The following is a 19,410-nucleotide window of genomic DNA, read 5'->3' on the forward strand; positions in this document are numbered from 1 at the left end:
GAATTCAAAAAATTGAAAAGAGATGATATATTATGACAAAGTAAAGTTTATTTCAGGACTGTAAGGTTGTTTTAAGATTTGGAATCAGTCAGTGTACTTTACTGTGCCAACATATCAAAAGGAAAAAAGCATTTAATTAATAGATGCATAAACATTATACAGAAAACTTATCACCTACCTATGGGTGAAAAATAGCAAACTAATAACACAAGGGAACTTTATCAATTTGATAACATAGATACGTAGAAAAATGTACAGCCAACATGATATTGGCAATGAAAGATTGAATATTTTTGCCCTAATATCAGGAAAAATATATGGAAACTTGATTTTATCACTTTTATTCAATGTTATTCTATATGAAGTAGTCAGTACAAATTTAAGAAAAATTAAAAAATAAAAACAATGGAAAGGTATAAATAAAGTTTCTATTCCAAGGTGCCATATTTGAGTAAATAGAACATCCAAAGGAATTACAGCCACAGATACACACACACACACACACACACACAAAGACCAATAAAAAGTACAAGAACTAATAAGCAAACTCAACAAGGTAACAGGGATGTCTTTACATGAAAGCAAAAAGCACATGTAAAATTAAAGATAAAAATACCATAGACTGGATTGGAATTACATAAAATATTCAGGAAAGTTTTAATAAAAGATTTGCAAGTGAGCTTTACTGAAAGCTACAAACAATTGTTGAAAGAATTTAAGGAAGACTTAAAGAGATGTACCATGTTTACGTATTAGGATCTTAATATTGTTAATGTATCTATTTTTCTCATATAACCTTATAGATTATATGCAATCCCAATTAATTCACAGCTGACAAGCTTCTCTAATTTATATGAAAATTCAAAGGACCTCAACCATGAAAAACAATCTTGAATGACAAAATTAACAATAAAAAAATGGTATGAGGATCGTCGATGGGAAACAAATAGACTAACAGATATTTCTCTAGGAAAGATAAGTTTACTCAAGATCAGCAGGGAACTGCAGTTTCAGATCTATAACCATGGTAAGTCACATGCAGGTTCCCCAAACTATGGTTGTATAGAGGGGAGAAGGAAATTGGGATGGCAATAGTAAACAAGCCCATGGCTTTTCACTGGCTGAATTGAATCCTTGCCAGGAACAAAGACTCTGCTTTTCTCCTTCCTATTGGGCTCTGCTATCTTAACAGGGTATTAACTTTTTACATTGTCTGATTTTGTTCAATATATTCCTCTGAAAGCATCTAGAATCGGGTTTTCCAATTTCAACTGAAAAATTTCCCGGTTTTCCAATTTCCAGCTTTTTGTCCCTTGATGTTAAGAAGGAACTTTGCTGGGTGCAGTATCTTACATCAGAAGAAAGTGCACAGACTGGAAACCTATCAAGGTCACATGAGTAACAATGAGGGGTAGGAAAGGGAATGATTAGGCCCTCTTCATCCAAGGTCCATATGTCATTAAGCTCACAGACACTGGTGATCATCTAAAGTGTTATGCAATCACAAAAGGCTTGGTCCAGATTTCTCTGGGAAGCTATTTATCAGATGTTGTCTGCTTTATTTCCAATGAAATATTTATTTCAAATCATCAGATAATGTGCAGGTCCCGTCAGGGTTTGATGCTTTCTTATGTGTTTTGTGAATCCAAGAGTTTATTCTTTGAAGTTGGATTGACTAGCAGTACTTAAAGTGGCCTTTCTAGCGAAGTTTGAAGAAAGTTCTTCTATTTTCCAATAAATAAAATCTCCAGGTTGCAAACTGTGGTGCTTGAGATCTTCTTTCCCAAGGGCATGATGTGAAAAAAATTGTTCTACCAAAACATGGTTATTTTTAATAGAAGCAATTAGGTATTTGCTGTATTGGTGTATCTCCCCTAACATCAATTGTGGGTCAACAGAAGCAGGAGCCAAGTGCACTGAACATCTTCTATCTCAAATGGAGAGTTTATTAATTCAAAAAGGAGTGGATCTGAGAATTAGAAGGACAAATGGCAATGCTTTTGGCCAACATATTTGGACAGCCTCTACAAATTGCACCAGTTGGGTCTTAATAATGTCATTAGTACATTTGACTAAACCAGAGGATTGTACACACAATAAAAGTGTTATAAAACCAGGCAAATAGCATAGACTTCTTAAAATGCATAGACAATAAATTAGATTTTTCAATAATCATGCAATTTGAAAGGAATCTCCCAGTAGGCATAATACTTTCCAAAAAAGATTTTAGCCACAGGGAAGACAGTACTTGTCTGCTTCAGTCAACTGTGAAAACATACAGACCACGGATAAAACATATTTGTATCTGTTAAATGGAGGAAGTTGATGAAATCCATTTGCCAGATGCTAAATTGTGCATTAGGCAGTTTAAAATGCCCAGGAGCAGTGTGAACAGTCTTCTTTGGGTTGTACTTTGGGTAAGTGAGATAAGGGAGGTAGGAACTTTTTGCAGCCCTGTTGATATTTCCCCTCCAATACTGATTCAGGAATGCTATCATTCTGTCAGTTGACCAATGATTTAATGCCCATACTGTGGTGAGAACTGGGAACTTGAGAGTCTCTGGTAGGACTGGGTTGTTATTTGATCCAAACCAGAGCTTTCTCTTCTTATTAAATCAACAATTGTTGACTTTCCTATTTTGCTTTCCCTTCCCTGAGCCCAATTTTCAAATTTCTCTATCCAGTTTTTCTAAATTGTCATTTGGGGAAATACCTGCTTGGACCATCACAGAGGTTTGGTTGCTATTGGTTCCTTTAAGGGCAACATTTCTTGCAAAAATACAAGCAAGGTGATTTCCCTTAGCTTCCAGTCAAGTTTAGAATTTCAATAATAGCTAAAGCAGCAGGTATTGCATTCAATAATTTCTGAATACAAGAGGCTATTTAATATTTTTAAGTTTATTTCTCCTGGAAGGAGGAAAGCCATTTTGCTTACACAATATATCAAAATCATGATTTACTCTGAAAGCCTATCTGCTATCAATATAAATAATGGCAGTTTTGTCCTTGGCTAAAGAACAAGCCCATGTGGAAGGGTACAAGCCCATGTGGAAGGGTACAATTCAGGTTCTTGGGTTAAAGTAGCCATGGGTAAACATGCTACCTCAACAACATGGAAGGGACTTATAACAGCATACCTGGCACAACATTTGCACCATCATTGCCTTTTAAATAAGAACCATCAGTGAATCGTAAGAAGTCAATATTACTCAACAGAATTTCCAGAATATCATGACAAGGAGCCAGAACGTGGTCCATTAGGATTAAGCAGTCATGAATTGCTTTATCTGTGATGGAGAGATGAAAAGTAGCCAGGTTAGTATTACTACAATGTACGAGTTATACAACGAACACTTAACAAAAGGACTATCTAGGAAGTGAGATGGCTGGCTGAAACTCTGACTGTGATGAGAATTCATGAGAACATCTACTTCCTGAGATACAAAAATGTTTAAAGGAGACTCTATAATGATTTCCTCAGTGGTATTAACCAAAAATGCAATGATCTTAATGCAAGGAAGGTATTAAGATCTTAAGGCAAGGAAGGTGTCCCCTTATGTCAGAGCCTAGCTGTTGGCTAGAATATCTGATGAGTCAACAGTGGTCCAGTGTTCTGGGGTGAGTACCCCAACAATATACCTTCCTTTTCTTACACAAAAAGGGGGAAAAAGGGGGAATCTGATAATTTAAATTATCTGAAAGGGAATCTGAAATTCTTAATTTCTTTAAGAACTTGAAGGCCCTGTAGTCCAATTCTTTAAAATGTAACCTTAATAGGTTTCCAGGCTGTGCACTTTCCCTCTGATATGAGACACAACACCCAGGGAAGTTTCCTCTTATTTGAGGAATAAAAAGCTGCTGAACTAGAAAACCTGACTCTTTATCTGTGATGTCTTCAGAGAAAAATACTCATCAATAAACATGAAAAGGCACTTGACATCCCTGGTAATCAGGGAAATACAAATCAAATTGCAATGTTATGTCACTACACACAGACCAGCGTGGGTAAAATAAAAATGCAATGTCACTTTTTGCAAGGTTGTGAAGAAACTGCTTACATTAATAGTGAAGTTTTAATTTTTTATACTAACTTAGAAAAATTATCAGCACCTGCTTAAATTTAACATCCACAGCAATTGCATTCTTAGCAATACACAGTAGAAACCCATATTCATGTTAACTAAATACATGTTTACTTTTATAAGCAACTAACAAAATGTTTTGTGAGTGACTGTACTGATTTACATTCCCACCAGCAACATAGGAGTCATCCCGTGACTGTGCACCCTTACTAGCATTTCATGTTATCACTCTTTTTAATTTAGCTATTTTGATACACATGTAATGACATTTCATTGTGGTTTTAATTTTCACTTCTCTATATTATGTTAATACTAGTCCTCTGCCAGATGTGTTATTTGCAAATATTTTCTTCTAGTCTGTAATTTGTGTCTTTATCCTTACCTGTTCTTTTTGCAGAGCAAAATTTTTAATTATCAGATTTAACCTTATAGATTTTCCTTTCACATTTTATGCTTTTTGTGTCAAATCTAAGCAGTCTCTGCTTAGACCCAGATCCTATAGATTTTCTCATTTTCTTTTTTTCTAGAAGTTTCATAGTTTTATGTTTAAGACCATGATCCATTTTTGTTAATTTCTATATAAACTATGTACTTTAGATAAAGGTTCACTATTTGTTGATGTTCTAGCACAATTTATTGAAGGTTATGCCTCTTTCATTGAATCACTTTTATTAGTTTGTTTAAAAAAATATGGGGCATATTTGTGTGGATCTATTTATGCACTTTCTATTGCAATTTCACTTTTAATAGCCAGGAACAAAAAGCAGTCCAAATTTCCATGAACTTTAGATTGGTCAAATAAAGGGTAGTATATTCACAGAGTGGAGTATCAGAAAATTCTAAGAATACCAGATGATTACTGCAATGCACATGCAAATACACACACATAATGGATGAATTTCAAACTTAATATTGGGAAAAAGAATTCAGGTAAAAACAAAAGCATAATCTGTGTTCACTTTGCACACAAAATTCAAAATGGTTTGACTAATTTATGGTGTTAGAATTAGGAATGACAGCTACATTTGTCATGGGAAAGTGACTGGGAAGGGTCACAAGGGGGCTTCCCAGGTACAAATTACCTTCTATTTATTGATGTGTGTGTGTGATGGTTAGCCTAGCATTCACTTTGTGAAAATTTTCCTAATTGTGCATTTATGATCTGTACATCTTCTGTACGGTGGTTATATTTCAATTAAAATGTGTAAAAATATCTAATCTCTTTCATTCCTTGATGAGCTTACATGAAGACAGCATATACTTTTCATGAACATGTAATATGTGCTAGAGGGACTCGGAATCCTGCTTGCCTTGTGCATTACTCAATGAATTGTAGAAATGACTCTGATATCCCATGAATCCAATTCTTTCATGCTTCTAAAAACTGAGACTAATTTCTTCATATTTTATATTACTTAAATATTGGCTGTGATATGAGAATCAGGAATTAACTGTATATACTTAAACTGGCTGAAATTAGCAAGATAGTTTTTATTTAGTGGAATTCAACGTACATTTTAAGTACTTTAGAGTTTTTTTTTTTTTTTTTACTCAGCATCATTCCAATGTATGATGAAACCATATGAATAGAATAAGGCATAAAAATGCAAATTTGCAAAGCTAAATTTTACCTTTTTTCAATATATATTTTAAGAAATTTGAAGAAATCATATTATAATCGCTTAATAGAATCCTTTGATAGGTTTCTCTCTTCCAGTGTCTTGTAATCTCTAACACTGCAGAAAACAAATGAATTAGAGTCACAAAGAGAATAATCCCTTAAAGAATTTAAGATGGGTTCTTTATAGAGGAATTCATGATTTCCCATGAGTCTCCTTATTCTAGTCTCCTTCCAAATATTAGGAAATATTATCTATACCTACAGGAGTTGATGCAGGATGTATTTCCCTTATCATTAGAATTTAATTGCACAAGTGTAACATACCGTATCTGAAATAATGCATCAATGTGTGTTCTTTCTGTAATTTATACATATGGTTTTATTAGCTGGTAGTACTTATTTTCATTTTACATTATTATGCAGAATATTGTTAATCCCTTTATACTCTTTCTCCTTTTAACCTTTAATTAATTATTTATTTATTTTTAAAGCCATAAACTTCTCATAGCGAATGGCTACACTATTACAAAAAGACCTTGTCAAAACTTTAAATACCCAGAGTTATCTTGCATTAACTTCTTGGAGAAGTCTCAAATTCCTACAGTTTCTGTTGCGTATGCCCATGGGTATTGTGGTTTATTCAGTAATACAAGGAAAAAATTAAATTGGCAAACAAAGGATAGAGAGCTTTTCTGCTACATAAATAATTAGAAGACATGATGGATGATGGTTTAACAGGGATGTAGGGAATTAGTAATCGTAGGAAGTTGAAATAAATCTTTAGACAGACTGTAAAAGTCTGATAAGCAATTCTAGCTTAAATTAGGGAACTGGAAGTACATAAACAATACAGTAAGCAAAATAAACAGTATAGTAAGTAATTTGACAACCCAATCAAATCACTCAGGATATTAAAGAAATATATAAAGACTAGATTTTGAAATGTTTCTTAGAGTGTACTGCGCTTGACAAAAAAAGAAAAAGTAAAGTTTAAAACAGTAAATCCACAATGAATACAGAAAAGATTTGATCTGTATGAATGATTTTAAGAGTATGGAAAACAACTGATATAGTTGGCTATGATTATAATGGACTTGCAAATGTAGGTCACTGAAATAATGGTTATGCACTGGTAAATTTTTTAACCAAATTAAGCAATTTAGGAAGAAAATCTAGATTTGCAGAGCTAGAACAAATAATTTAACAATTTGTATGGAAATACAAAAAACCCTGAATAGCCAAAGCAATCTTGAGAAAGAAGAATGGAACTGGAGGAATCAACCTGCCTGACTTCAGGCTCTACTACAAAGCCACAGTCATCAAGAGAGTATGGGACTGGCACAAAGACAGAAATATAGATCAAAGGAACAAAATAGAAAGCCCAGAGATAAATCCACACACCTATGGACACCTTATCTTTAACAAAGGAGGCAAGAATATACAATGGATTAAAGACAATCTCTTTAACAAGTGGTGCTGGGAAAACTGGTCAACCACTTGTAAAGGAATGAAACTAGAACACTTTCTAACACCATACACAAAAATAAACTCAAAATGGATTAAAGATCTAAACGTAAGACCAGAAACTATAAAACTCCCAGAGGAGAACATAGGCAAAATACTTTCCGACATAAATCACAGCAGGATACTCTATGACCCACCTCCAAGAATATTGGGAATAAAAGCAAAAATAAACAAATGGGATCTAATTAAAATTAAAAGCTTCTGCACAACAAAATATACTATAAGCAAGGTGAAGAGACAGCCTTCAGAATGGGAGAAAATAATAGCAAAGAAGCAACTGACAAACAACTAATCTCAAAAATATATAAGCAACTCCTGCAGCTCAACTCCAGAAAAATAAATGACCCAATCAAAAAATGGGCCAAAGAACTAAACAGACATTTCTCCAAAGACATACAGATGGCTAACAAACACATGAAAAGATGCTCAACATCACTCAGTATCAGAGAAATGCAAATCAAAACCACAATGAGGTACCATTTCATGCCAGTCAGAATGGCTGCTATCCAAAAGTCTACAAGCAATAAATGCTGGAGAGGATGTGGAGAAAAGGGAACCCTCTTACACTGTTGGTGGGAATGCAAATTAGTATAGCCACTATGAAGAACAGTGTGGAGATTCCTTAAAAAACTGGAAATAGAACTGCCTTATGACCCAGCAATCCCACTGCTGGGCATACACACTGAGGAAACCAGAATTGAAAGAGACACGTGTACCCCAATGTTCACCGCAGCACTGTTTATAATAGCCAGGACATGGAAGCAACCTAGATGTCCATCAGCAGATGAATGGATAAGAAAGCTGTGGTACATATACATAATGGAGTATTACTCAGCCATTAAAAAGAATACATTTGAATCACTTCTAATGAGGTGGATGAAACTGGAGCCTATTATATAGAGTGAAGTAAGCCAGAAAGAAAAACACCACTACAGTATACTAATGCATATGTATGGAATTTAGAAAGATGGTAATGATAACCCTGTATGTGAAAAGCAAAAGAGACACAGATGTATAGAACAGACTTTTGGACTCTGTTGGAGAGGGAGAGGGTGGGATGATTTGGGAGAATGGCATTGAAACATTATAATATCATATATGAAATGAATCACCAGTCCAGGTTCGATGCAGGATACAGGATGCTTGGGGCTGGTGCATTGGGATGACCCAGAGGAATGGTGTGCTGAGGGAGTTGGAAAGGGGGTTCAGGATGGGGAGAACATGTACACCCGTGGCAGATTCATGTTGATGTATGCAAAACCAATACAATATTATAAAGTAATTAACCTCCAATTAAAATAAATAAATTTAATTTAAAAAAAGAAAATCTAGATTTGAGATAGGAAATGATAATTTTTAAATGGATATATGCACACATTTTTAAAAAGGCAATATCTATTTATAATAGTCAATCATTAATTATATTTGACTCTGGATGTCCTACATATATTTTCAGGTTTTATTACCAGTCATAGAGGGTAAATGTGACTTTACCGGGGACATCAACACCCTGATGCAGAGGCAGGGGATAGTTTTGCAGAGTCTGCCAAAATTCACATCAAGATCTCTTAGTGGATCAAGAATAACTACTTTTAATAGGGTAGTTAAGTATCAGAATGTAGCCCAAGCAGTAAGCAATGTATGGGGGTGGTGGTGTGTGCGTGTGCAAGCATGTTGCATCATTATATAAAACAAATTTATTCCTTACTGTGGATTGTTTTAAAAAGGATAAAACTCACTGCTATAGAGAACAAATAAAGCACCTTGTGGAGACAGGTGTTTTGGATTTGAATCCTAGATCCATCTATGTCAAGTATGTTGCACTGACATGTTAATAGAAATATGTGAAATAACTGAAAAATCAGATGATACTATACTTTATAACATCTTTATAAAGTATAAGATGTTATAAACATCTTATAGACTTGCTGGAATGGCTAAATGAGAAAATATATGTGTCATGCTTATAAGGGCGCAGAAATCATTTTAAGTACAACGACTCAAGTCACATGTATCCTCTTGCTGTGCAACAATGCAAGAGCACTGACCATTCAGCAGTCACTTTTTTATACTGCAGATGCTAGGGAAGTTGCCAGCTTTAATATCATGGCTGCTAAAGGAGTGTCAGATCCTGGAAGTAAATCTTTAGACAGCTGCATAATCCACAAGATTACAGTCAGAAAGGGGCTGCAGCTAACCTGGCCTAAACTCTTGAATTTAAAGGCCTTTCAATTCCTTTCATATTCTTATGCTCAGAGCAGGCAAGCTTCTAAGCCAACTGGTCAGAGTCAGTTGTATCAAAGTTTTAAAAAATCTTCTTTGGCTCCAATAAATTTTTATTAGAGATCAATAAAAAATATCCAGCCTTTGATAAAATTATGAAACCAAAATAATTTCTGTTTAAAAACAATCAGAAAAAATGAAATTCTTTCTAAAATGTTTTTTATGCTTAATTTGATGAGACATAAAATTTAATCTTAAAAATGACTTATGTTTTGCTATTTTACAGATTTTTGTAACTATTCCCATTTTCCTCCACAACCATGTTAAGTTAAAACTTTTCATCGTTCTCTGTCCCACGCCCTTTGGAGTTTGTAGTTGAAGCCTAATTTGTCCATTAATGTCTTCTAACCTCTCATCCTTCCTCAGATATAATTCAACTTTTTTTTTCTCCTTCACCATATCACCTTTGATTTCTCCATCTTCAGTTTTACCAAAGGGTCACTCTCCAACCCAAATTTAAAGCATTATATTCAAAACACAAAGTAAATACATCAATACTTAAATAATGCTCTTAAATCAATTACTTAAGTTAATATGGAGGAGGGTAAGAAAATAACATGTTAGACATTAGATATTTTTCTAATAATTTTTGTTAAGTATCATTTCCTACAAAGTAGCTATAGTTAAAAGATAACAAATAACATCTATGGTAAATATCACAGAGTAATTATACTTTCACTGTTTCAGATAATTCTTTTCTTTTTATTAAGTTTTTACTTACATATAATTTGATCATCCATGTGAGTAACATTCTGAAAATTTAGATAGCAATGGCATCTTTGTAAATATTAGTATATCTAAACAAGAAACTGTCTTTAAAAAAAGTTACTTAAAACTTCAAATACCCTCAGCTGTGTAATCCATTAAAATTAATGTTCAGAGATGTCAATGCTATATGAATAATCAATAGACCATTACACGTTATTCCATCGGGGCAAGGAAATAAATTGGAGAACACAGAGAGCCATCTTTGTACTTTTGTTACAATTAATAAATTTCTTAAACTTTCTGTACTTCTGTTTCCTCATCAACAAATAGGGATAAGACAAGTGACAAGCTCAAAGGGTAGTAAACAGTAAGAAAGCTGATATATGCTAACCATTTAGAATAAAGCCAGATATATGAGCCATACATGCTACCTGTTTATTAATTATTTGAAAGGTTAATATTACAAAATCCTGAAAACTCAGAACCTATGACATTTTCATAAATGATGTTATTCTATAAAACTCCCTTTCCTAGAGAAACACATTTAACTATTCTGACTCATTTCATTTCAAAATTTTATATTTCACATATTCTTAACAGTTTTATTATAATAAGGAAGGCAATGTTTCTAGACTATCTGAATTTGAAATATGGAAAATATTAAGAACTTAATTCTCAAATTTTATAATGTAAATGTATTATAGAAACAAATGCAGATGTCTACCCACATAATCTTTGAATTCAAACTCAGTAAATATATGCAATTATCAAGAGCTATAGGAGATTTTGATGCAGGTAGATCTAGAAAAACACAATACAATGAAAAAAGAAGTTTCCCTCAAAGGCTGTCCCCAAGTTTCTTATCTATGATGAATGGTATGTAAGCTGATTTAATTTCATATGTAAACTCAAATGGTAAACATAAAGACCATTCTTCAATATTAAAAACATGGGTAAGAAAACTAAATGCTCAAAAAAAAATTTTAGATCAGATAAAATAGTAATTTTTTTCTTTCTGCCAATGGATGTTTCCAGCTGTAAGATTAAAGAGAGAACAAATTATAATGTAAGAAGGGTATGTGTGGAATGATTATATTTTATTAAATAACTATTTATTTTCAGTTGAATAAATAATAAGAAATAGACTAGATTAAAATCAATGAAATAGAATGCAAAAAGGAGAACTGCTACAGGTGAATTGTCTACAGGTGGATGTGTGCGTGCTAAGTAGCTTCTGTCATGTCCAACTCTGTGTTCCCATGGACTGGAGCCCAGCTGGCTCCTCTCTCCATGGAATTTTCCAGGCATGGATACTGGAGTGGGTTCCCATTCCCTTCTCCAGGGGATCTTCCCAATCCGTAAAAATAACCCATGTCTCTTATGTCTCCTGCATTGGCAGGCGGGTTTTTACCACTTGCATCACCTGGTAAGCCCGGATTTTCAGGATAATTCTGTAATACTTTTATCTAGTGAAATATTAAGGTGGGAAAGAATAATATGTATTAAAATCTTGTTGTGCTGTGCTTAGTCACTCAGTTGTGTCTGACTCTTTTCAACCCTATGGACTATAGCCTGCCAGGCTCCTCTGTCCATGGGGATTCTCTAGGCAAGAATACTGGAGTGTGTTGCCATGCCATCCTCCAGGGGATCTTCCCAACCCAGGGATCAAACCCAGGTCTCTCGCATTGCAAGTGAATTCTTTACCATCTGAGCCACGAGGGAAGCCCAAAAGGTAGCTGTGGTATTTAATAAGATTTCTAACACTGAAACCACTCCAGTACTCTTGCCTGGAAAATCCCATGGATGGAGGAGCCTGGTGGGCTGCAGTCCATGGGGTTACTAAGAATCTGACATGACTGAGCGACTTCACTTTCACGTTTCACTTTCTTGCATTGGAGAAGGAAATGGCAACCCACTCCAGTGTTTTTGCCTGGAGAAGGAAATGGCAACCCACTCCAGTGTTCTTGCCTGGAGAATCTCAGGGACGGGGGAGCCTGGTGGGCTGGCGTCTATGTGGTCGCACAGAGTCGGACACGACTGAAGCGACTTAGCAGCAGCTGCAGCAGCAGCAGCTAACTCTGAAAGTGGGCTGTTTTGTCATGGATTACAGAATTTAACATTTTACAAAAATAAGACAGATTTATTAATAAAGATCTGAGTCAGCACATACATATACAGGGTTGTTGAATACTGAGAAAAGGAAAAAAGACATCCCAGAACTAAGACATGAGCAGTTTAAACTATTGTTTTGCCTCCCTGTTTGTGGCTTGGAAAAAAAAAAAAAAATCACTGATGATAGTCTCTTAAAAAACAGAACCTATTGCTTGGTCCTAGGCTCCCAATCTCTGTGTGACGCCATTTCCTGCCTCCATGCTTGTCAGGCCCTATTGGATCCTACTGACAGGAGATGAACTCCTGTTATTCCAACTTTAGACACAGATTTGACCATCCCATTTGTTTCTTCAGTGTGTTGATTTTGCCTCCAGACAAAATTCCACACACCAGGTATCTTTCTCCCAAAAGCCCCAGACCTCCTATGTAAAATCCAATATGGACATGAGACTTATAAGAACTTGTAAACTGAAAATGCGAATTTTTTTTCTTAAAATGAGCTGCTTATGTAAGTATCCTTGAACCTCTTTTTTTCCCTCTCAAACCTCTTTATTCCCCCTTGAACATTTTTATTTCCCTCACTTTCCTGCTTTATTATCCAGAAATTAAAAATATTTCTGTAAATGGTTGATATTAATAAAAATCTGTTTTTAAACAAAAATAGTTTTAATGAAACAATGCTATATAAAAAAGGAAAAAGAAAAAGAGGGAAGGGAAACATGGAGAAAATTTCATAGTATGATTAAAACAAGTAATTGCCAGAGTAATATTTTAGTAAAGGGAAATATAACTAGAAAAAGGAATTATATATATGAGTACCATAGCATTCTAATCCATGAACTGTACTTTGTTTGGCTTGTCTCTTATTGAAAGAACACGGTAAAGGGATTTTTACTTTTTAAATTGTTCTGTGTTGACACAAGAAAACAGAAAGATGGTGCTGTAGAGTACCCAGAGATAATTTGGAGTTATTAAGAAAGTTAAATTATATTTTTTTGTGTTGCCTGATAAGAACAAGTAGCTACAAAGGCATTTTCAAGCAGATCTATGGCAACAACAGAAAGACATGACAGGGTCCCTAAAGTTTTGGATTTAATGAGACAGGATAAAATTTATTTTGAAATTAGACTCAGGCTAGATTAGTTTGTGACTGATGACAGGTGATGTTCATTGATATAAGAAATGCACGAGGCAAGAAGATACAATGGAGAAAAGACAATCTCTTTAACAAGTGGTGCTGGGAAAACTAGTCAACCACTTGTAAAAGAAGGAAACTAGAACACTTTCTAACACCATACACAAAAAATAAACTCAAAATGGATTAAAGATCTAAACGTAAGACCAGAAACTATAAAACTCCTAGAGGAAAACATAGGCAGAACACTCTCTTACATAAATCACAGCAGGATCCTCTATGACCCATCTCCCAGAGTAATGGAAATAAAAGCAAAACTAAACAAATGGGACCTAATTAAACATAAAAGCTTTTGCACAACGAAGGAAACTATAAGCAAGGTGAAAAGACAGCCTTCAATATGGGAGGAAGTAATAGCAAATGAAGCAACTTACAAAGAATTAATCTCAAAAAGATACAAGCAGCTCACACAGCTCAATTCCAGAAAAACAAACAATCCAATCAAAAAATGGGCCAAAGAACTAAACAGATATTTCTCCAAAGAAGACATACAGATGGCTAACAAACACATGAAAAGATGTTCAACATCACTCATTATCAGAGAAATGAAAATCAAAACCACAATGAGGTATCATCTCACACCAGTCAGAATGGCTGCTATCAAAAAGTCTACAAAAAAAAAAAAAAAAATACTGGAGAGGGTGCAGAGAAAAAGAAACCCTCTTACACTGTTGGTGGGAATGCAAACTAGTATAGCCACTGTAGAGAACAGTGTGGAGATTCCTTTAAAAACAGGAAATAGAACTGCCATATGACCCAGCAATCCTACTGCTGGGCATACACACCAAGGAAACCAGAATTGAAAGAGACAGGTGTACCCCAATGTTCATCACAGCACTGTTCACAATAGCTAGGACATGGAAGCAACTTAGATGTCCATTGGCAGATCAATGGATAAGAAAGCTGTGGTAAATATACACAATGGAATATTACTCAGCCATTAAAAAGAATGCATTTGAATCAGTTCTAATTCAACTGGTGGATGAGGTGAATGAAACTGAAGCCTATTATACAGAGTGAAGTAAGTTAGAAAGAAAAACACCAATATAGTATACTAAGGCATATATATGAAATTTAGAAAGATGGTATCAATGACCCTATATGCGAGACATCAAAAGAGACCCAGATGTAAAGAACAGTCTTTTGGACTCTGTGGGAGAAGGCTAGGGTGGGATGCTTTGAGAGGGTAGTGTTGAAACGTGTATATTATCATATGTGAAGCGGATCACTGTACCAGGTTCAAGGCATGAGACAGGGTGCTCAGGGCTGGTGCACTGAGATGACCCTGGGGGATGGGATGGGGAGGGAGGTGGGATGGGGGTTCTGGATGGGGAACACATGTGCACGCATGGCTGATTCATGTCAATGTTTGGCACAAACCACTACAATATTGCAAAGTAATTAGCCTCCAATTAAAATAAATAATTAAAAAAAAAAAAAAAGAAATGCATGCTTAGTCTCTTTAGTCATGTCTGATTCTCTGTGACCACATGGAGTGTAGCCCACTAGGGATTTCTATCTATCTATCCATGGGATTTCCCAGGCAAGAATACTGGAGTGAGTTGCCATTATATTTTGATAAACATTACCTTGTTAATTATAAAGTAACTAAATTTTTGTTGTTATATTTATAATGATTAATTTTGGGGTGAAAGCAGGTTAGTTTAGTCGATAATATACTAAAAATACTAAATTTATCTGATTAGATCATGAAAAGATTTGAGTTGTCAGTTAGTGGCAAGCATACACATTTATATATATAACCTAGGAAGAGGTACTCATAATCTCTGTGAACAAGAATTTGGATAAGTTAGAACAGTAATTACACATAATCACAGAATCTGCCAATACTTTTGAAATCTCATCTCTCAAAACTTTTTTTTCAATCCATTTAATAAATGAGTATGTATCTTACTTTTCACTGTACACTTTTTTAGACACTAGAAACATAAACAAGAAAATTCGATTTCTGCTTCCACAAAAATTTGACTGTTATCAGAAATATACAAATATAAACAACTGGAAACAAGACAGTAAGAATACTGAAATTAACACTACTAATAAATTATTATAGATTCTAAAGAGAGGCATAGGTAATAAACTCTGGACCTCAGAGGCAATGTCAACTTACTTTGTTGGAATACAGGTGAGAAGTCTAGAAACAATTTACAGAGAAAGGTGGTGATCAAGATGGCAATGCCAGAATAAAAATAAAATTCAGAAGTTTATGCTATTTATGAAGTCCATTACGGAAGAAAATGATCCATATTTTAAAACTGATGCTAGAAAAAAATGTTAAAAATTGGCTATAAACAATTAAACTTAGGTAAGATACAGTCTTATGTAGAGTCCATCATGACACCCAGATAGATAATACACTCTGCTATGATTAATCTGATTCAGAAAATCACTCATAAAAATCAGAGCATGACTTTTCGGGATTAAAAACAAATGACGGTTTTGCTCCCACTGTACCTTAAAACAATTTTTTCATCTCCTAAGTTTGTCATTCTTTCATCAATTGTTCTCAGAAGGAAGCTTGCTCTTCAAAATCTCTCTTCAGATATTGCTAAAAGTGGAATTACACTGAACAGTTTTAAAATCTATGAGAATGAGAGTAAAATGACTAATAAAAACTCTTTGTTTCGCATGGCAAGGAGTTCACTAGAAATCTGTAAGTATACTATGTAAGCAGGGCACTGATAAAAGTTTGAAAACAAAATAAATAAAAGTGAATGATAGAGAAATAAAATGATTACATAAGGCTAATTCTTTCAAGCAAGAAAAGCTGTGAAGGTCAACACGTGGTGATGCTTAGTTGAGAAAGATGTCACTGAATTTTCTATTTTATTGGTAGGGAGCATATTTATAAGCAAATCAATTCAAGAAATATGTATATGAAATCAATCATCTTAAAAGCACTGCCCTAGGTAATAAGTAATACAATAAACAATTTTTAAAATCATGATATTACTTAGTCTACAAAATATAATTCAAGATGCAAATGATTCAAGTAAATTACAGTACGCATGGAGAATAATCCAGAATGAATTAGGTCAGCTGCACCTAATACATATCTATTGAGTAAGCAAGATCAGAATAGGTAGAAATATATGTTGCTCTGTCACTGAAACACTAATTTATGTGCTATAACTTTATTTCTAAGCAAAAAATTAACAAATTAAATGATAAAAATTACTATTATATTATAAACACTATTGAGACCCAGAAAAGAAAATGATTTAGCAGTTATTACTAGATAATCAAAGTGCTAGAATCAAGGATGCAATTATATGCCTTAGTAAAATAGTAGATCATTTGTTCACTAGAAATGAGTTTTAAAAAAAGAAAACATGCAAAAGAAGAGAGTTATGTGTGAAAAGTGCCTCAAAATAATAAATGTGTAGCTTGGCCAGGAAACATCATATTTAAATACATTTGTCTTGAAGAAAGTCTTTTCATTCTAGGATCTTAATGAAAAAGAGATGTTTCATTGGCTATATTGGTCCAGAATATATATTTAAGTAAGAACTAGACAGTTTAAAAATAACATATTATTTACTTAATTTAGCAAGGCAGCACTTAAATAGATTAGAAAAAAAATGATGAAATATTTTATGCTGACTAGTTCATATTACACAGTACTTCTGAGAACTTTTTAGAACACTAGGAGGTTGCAACCTTTAAGAGGAATATCAAATCAGATTTACTTGCTAATCTTTCTGCAACACAGTTGTAAAGTATTAGAGATCTACGCATATGTGTCTGTGAAGTATTTGGAGAAAACACAAATAAAAACCGAGTGCCCTTGTGTATATGGGTGGGTATACAAGTAAACTGAATATATGCATGCAAGAGTAATATTCATTGGCATGAATCTGATTAACAAGATTAGGTTATGAAGTTTTTTGGTTGGGAGGGTAAGATTATATCTGAATATTGAAATTACAATGAAAAATCTACTTTGTTTTAAACTGCATACTAAAACAGAAGAGAATGCATACTAAGCAAATAGAGCACATATCTGTCAATGCAATTAAAATTTAAGTTGGCATTTTAGAGATGACAAAATGAAATGCTGCTAAGAAATCAAATTAATAGAATATCCATATAAACCTAGGCAAGGGAGTTTCTTAGCTAAGTGGTTTGGAAAGCAAACATTAAACACACTTTCCTAATGTGTGAAAATATTTAAAATGGTCTATTCTGTGGAGGAAGTAAGCCATTCTGTCTTCTGTAACACCAGATTCTAGCTTTATTGATATATAGTTAAGTGATTTGATCCACAGCATTTCTACATATTAAAAGTTGAAAAACCAAGCGAATTTATCCATCAAAGGCCAACCAGGAGACAGAAGCCACCTTAGCATTTTTATAGAGAAAAAAATATAATAGTTAACTCATTTTAAACTTGTTAATTAATAACAGAATGGGTAGAAAAAGAATTCATAGGTATTATGAATGTAGAGACTTGGGCTTCCCTGGTGTCTCAGTGGTAAAAAATCTGCCTGCCAATTCAAGAGACATTGGCACAATCCTTGATCTGGGAAGATCCTACATGCTGCAGAGTAACTGAGCCTGTGAGCCTCTGAGCCTTTGATCTAGAGGCCAGGAGTCTCAACTGCTGAGCTCACAAGCTGCAACTATGAAGGTGCATGCCCTAAAGCCTGTGCTCTGCAACAAGAGAAACCACTGCGATAAGCCCCTGCTTGTCACAACTAGAAAAAAGTCCGCACAGCAAGGAAGACCCAGCATGGCCAATGAATAAATAAATAATTGCGGGGAGCCCGCGTGAGGACCTCCACCTGTGGCAAAGGTCATGAGGAAGGAGGCTCGACATACACAGAGGCAGGGTAGAGCCTCAGGAGTCCCCCTGGAAATTCTTGAGCATCTACCCCCAAAACCAGAGCCTGCCTACTTTACTACTTTGTGCTCTCTCCTGCACCTCTGACATTACAAGGGGCTGTCCCCCACCACCTCTTTCAGAGAAGGAGTTAACTTAGAGCTCCAGTTAATAATAATTCCTGGGCATGACACGAGTGTTCCAAACTTACAAACTCCTCTGAAGGTTCTCTAGCCTGCCTGACAGGCTTGTCCGGCCACATGTGATTGCTCACAGCCTCCCAACCATGAGAGGCACGAGATGCTTTAAACCTTTTAAAAACAGGTTCTTTAGAGAAGTTAGAAAACTATTAGTATAAGTACAGTGGGCTGATTAGAAATTGTATTGGTGAAGGGTTTTTCATTTGTTGAGCCAATGTTCGCTGCTAAGTCTCCACATCCCCTGCCCTTATACACATTAATGAATATATAGAAGAAATAAGTATTAACCTTTGATATTAATCACGTTGGACCTTAGGCTAAGTAAATTCTTTCCTTAATTAAAACCCACCACACCCTCACCCTATAGGAATGTAACTTTAACTGGTACCTTCGGAAGGTGATGTCTGTTTCAAAAATAATCACCCCTGGAGAAATAAGTGTTCTGGTAGACTGACCGCTATCACAAGGAGATGGTCATAAATTGTCAGCAGGCCCCCCCAGCCAGAAGATGATGTAACACCCCTATGACATCTGTATACATCTGTATGAAGCACCTGACTTTAATAAAAGTCAGGACTGCTGTCCCTGCGTGACTTTTGTATAACATCTCAGTGTATAAAAACAGACCCTGGAAAATAAAGAACGGGATCAGTTCCTCGAAAGACTGGTCTCCCCATGTTGTTCTCTCTCTCAAACTCTGGCTGAGTTTCCATCTGGAGCGTGGAACCCGCCATGCTTACTAATTATGCCTGGGTTTCTAAGATCCGACCGGGGAGGCCTCAGTGTCTCCTCTCCTTCGGGAGAACAGAAGGACGCCTGCGGCCTACGTAAGTGGTGCAAGC

General features: G+C 35.0%; 1 pseudogene; it reads left to right on the forward strand.

Moving 5' to 3' along the window:
• Positions 1-894, forward strand: part of LOC133229273 (craniofacial development protein 2-like) — a 31,360-nt pseudogene extending 30,466 nt beyond the window's left edge.
• Positions 895-19,410: the final 18,516 nt, after the last annotated feature.

The sequence above is a fragment of the Bos javanicus genome, chromosome 17, assembly GCF_032452875.1.
Source record: "Bos javanicus breed banteng chromosome 17, ARS-OSU_banteng_1.0, whole genome shotgun sequence".
Taxonomy (NCBI): Eukaryota; Metazoa; Chordata; class Mammalia; order Artiodactyla; family Bovidae; genus Bos; species Bos javanicus.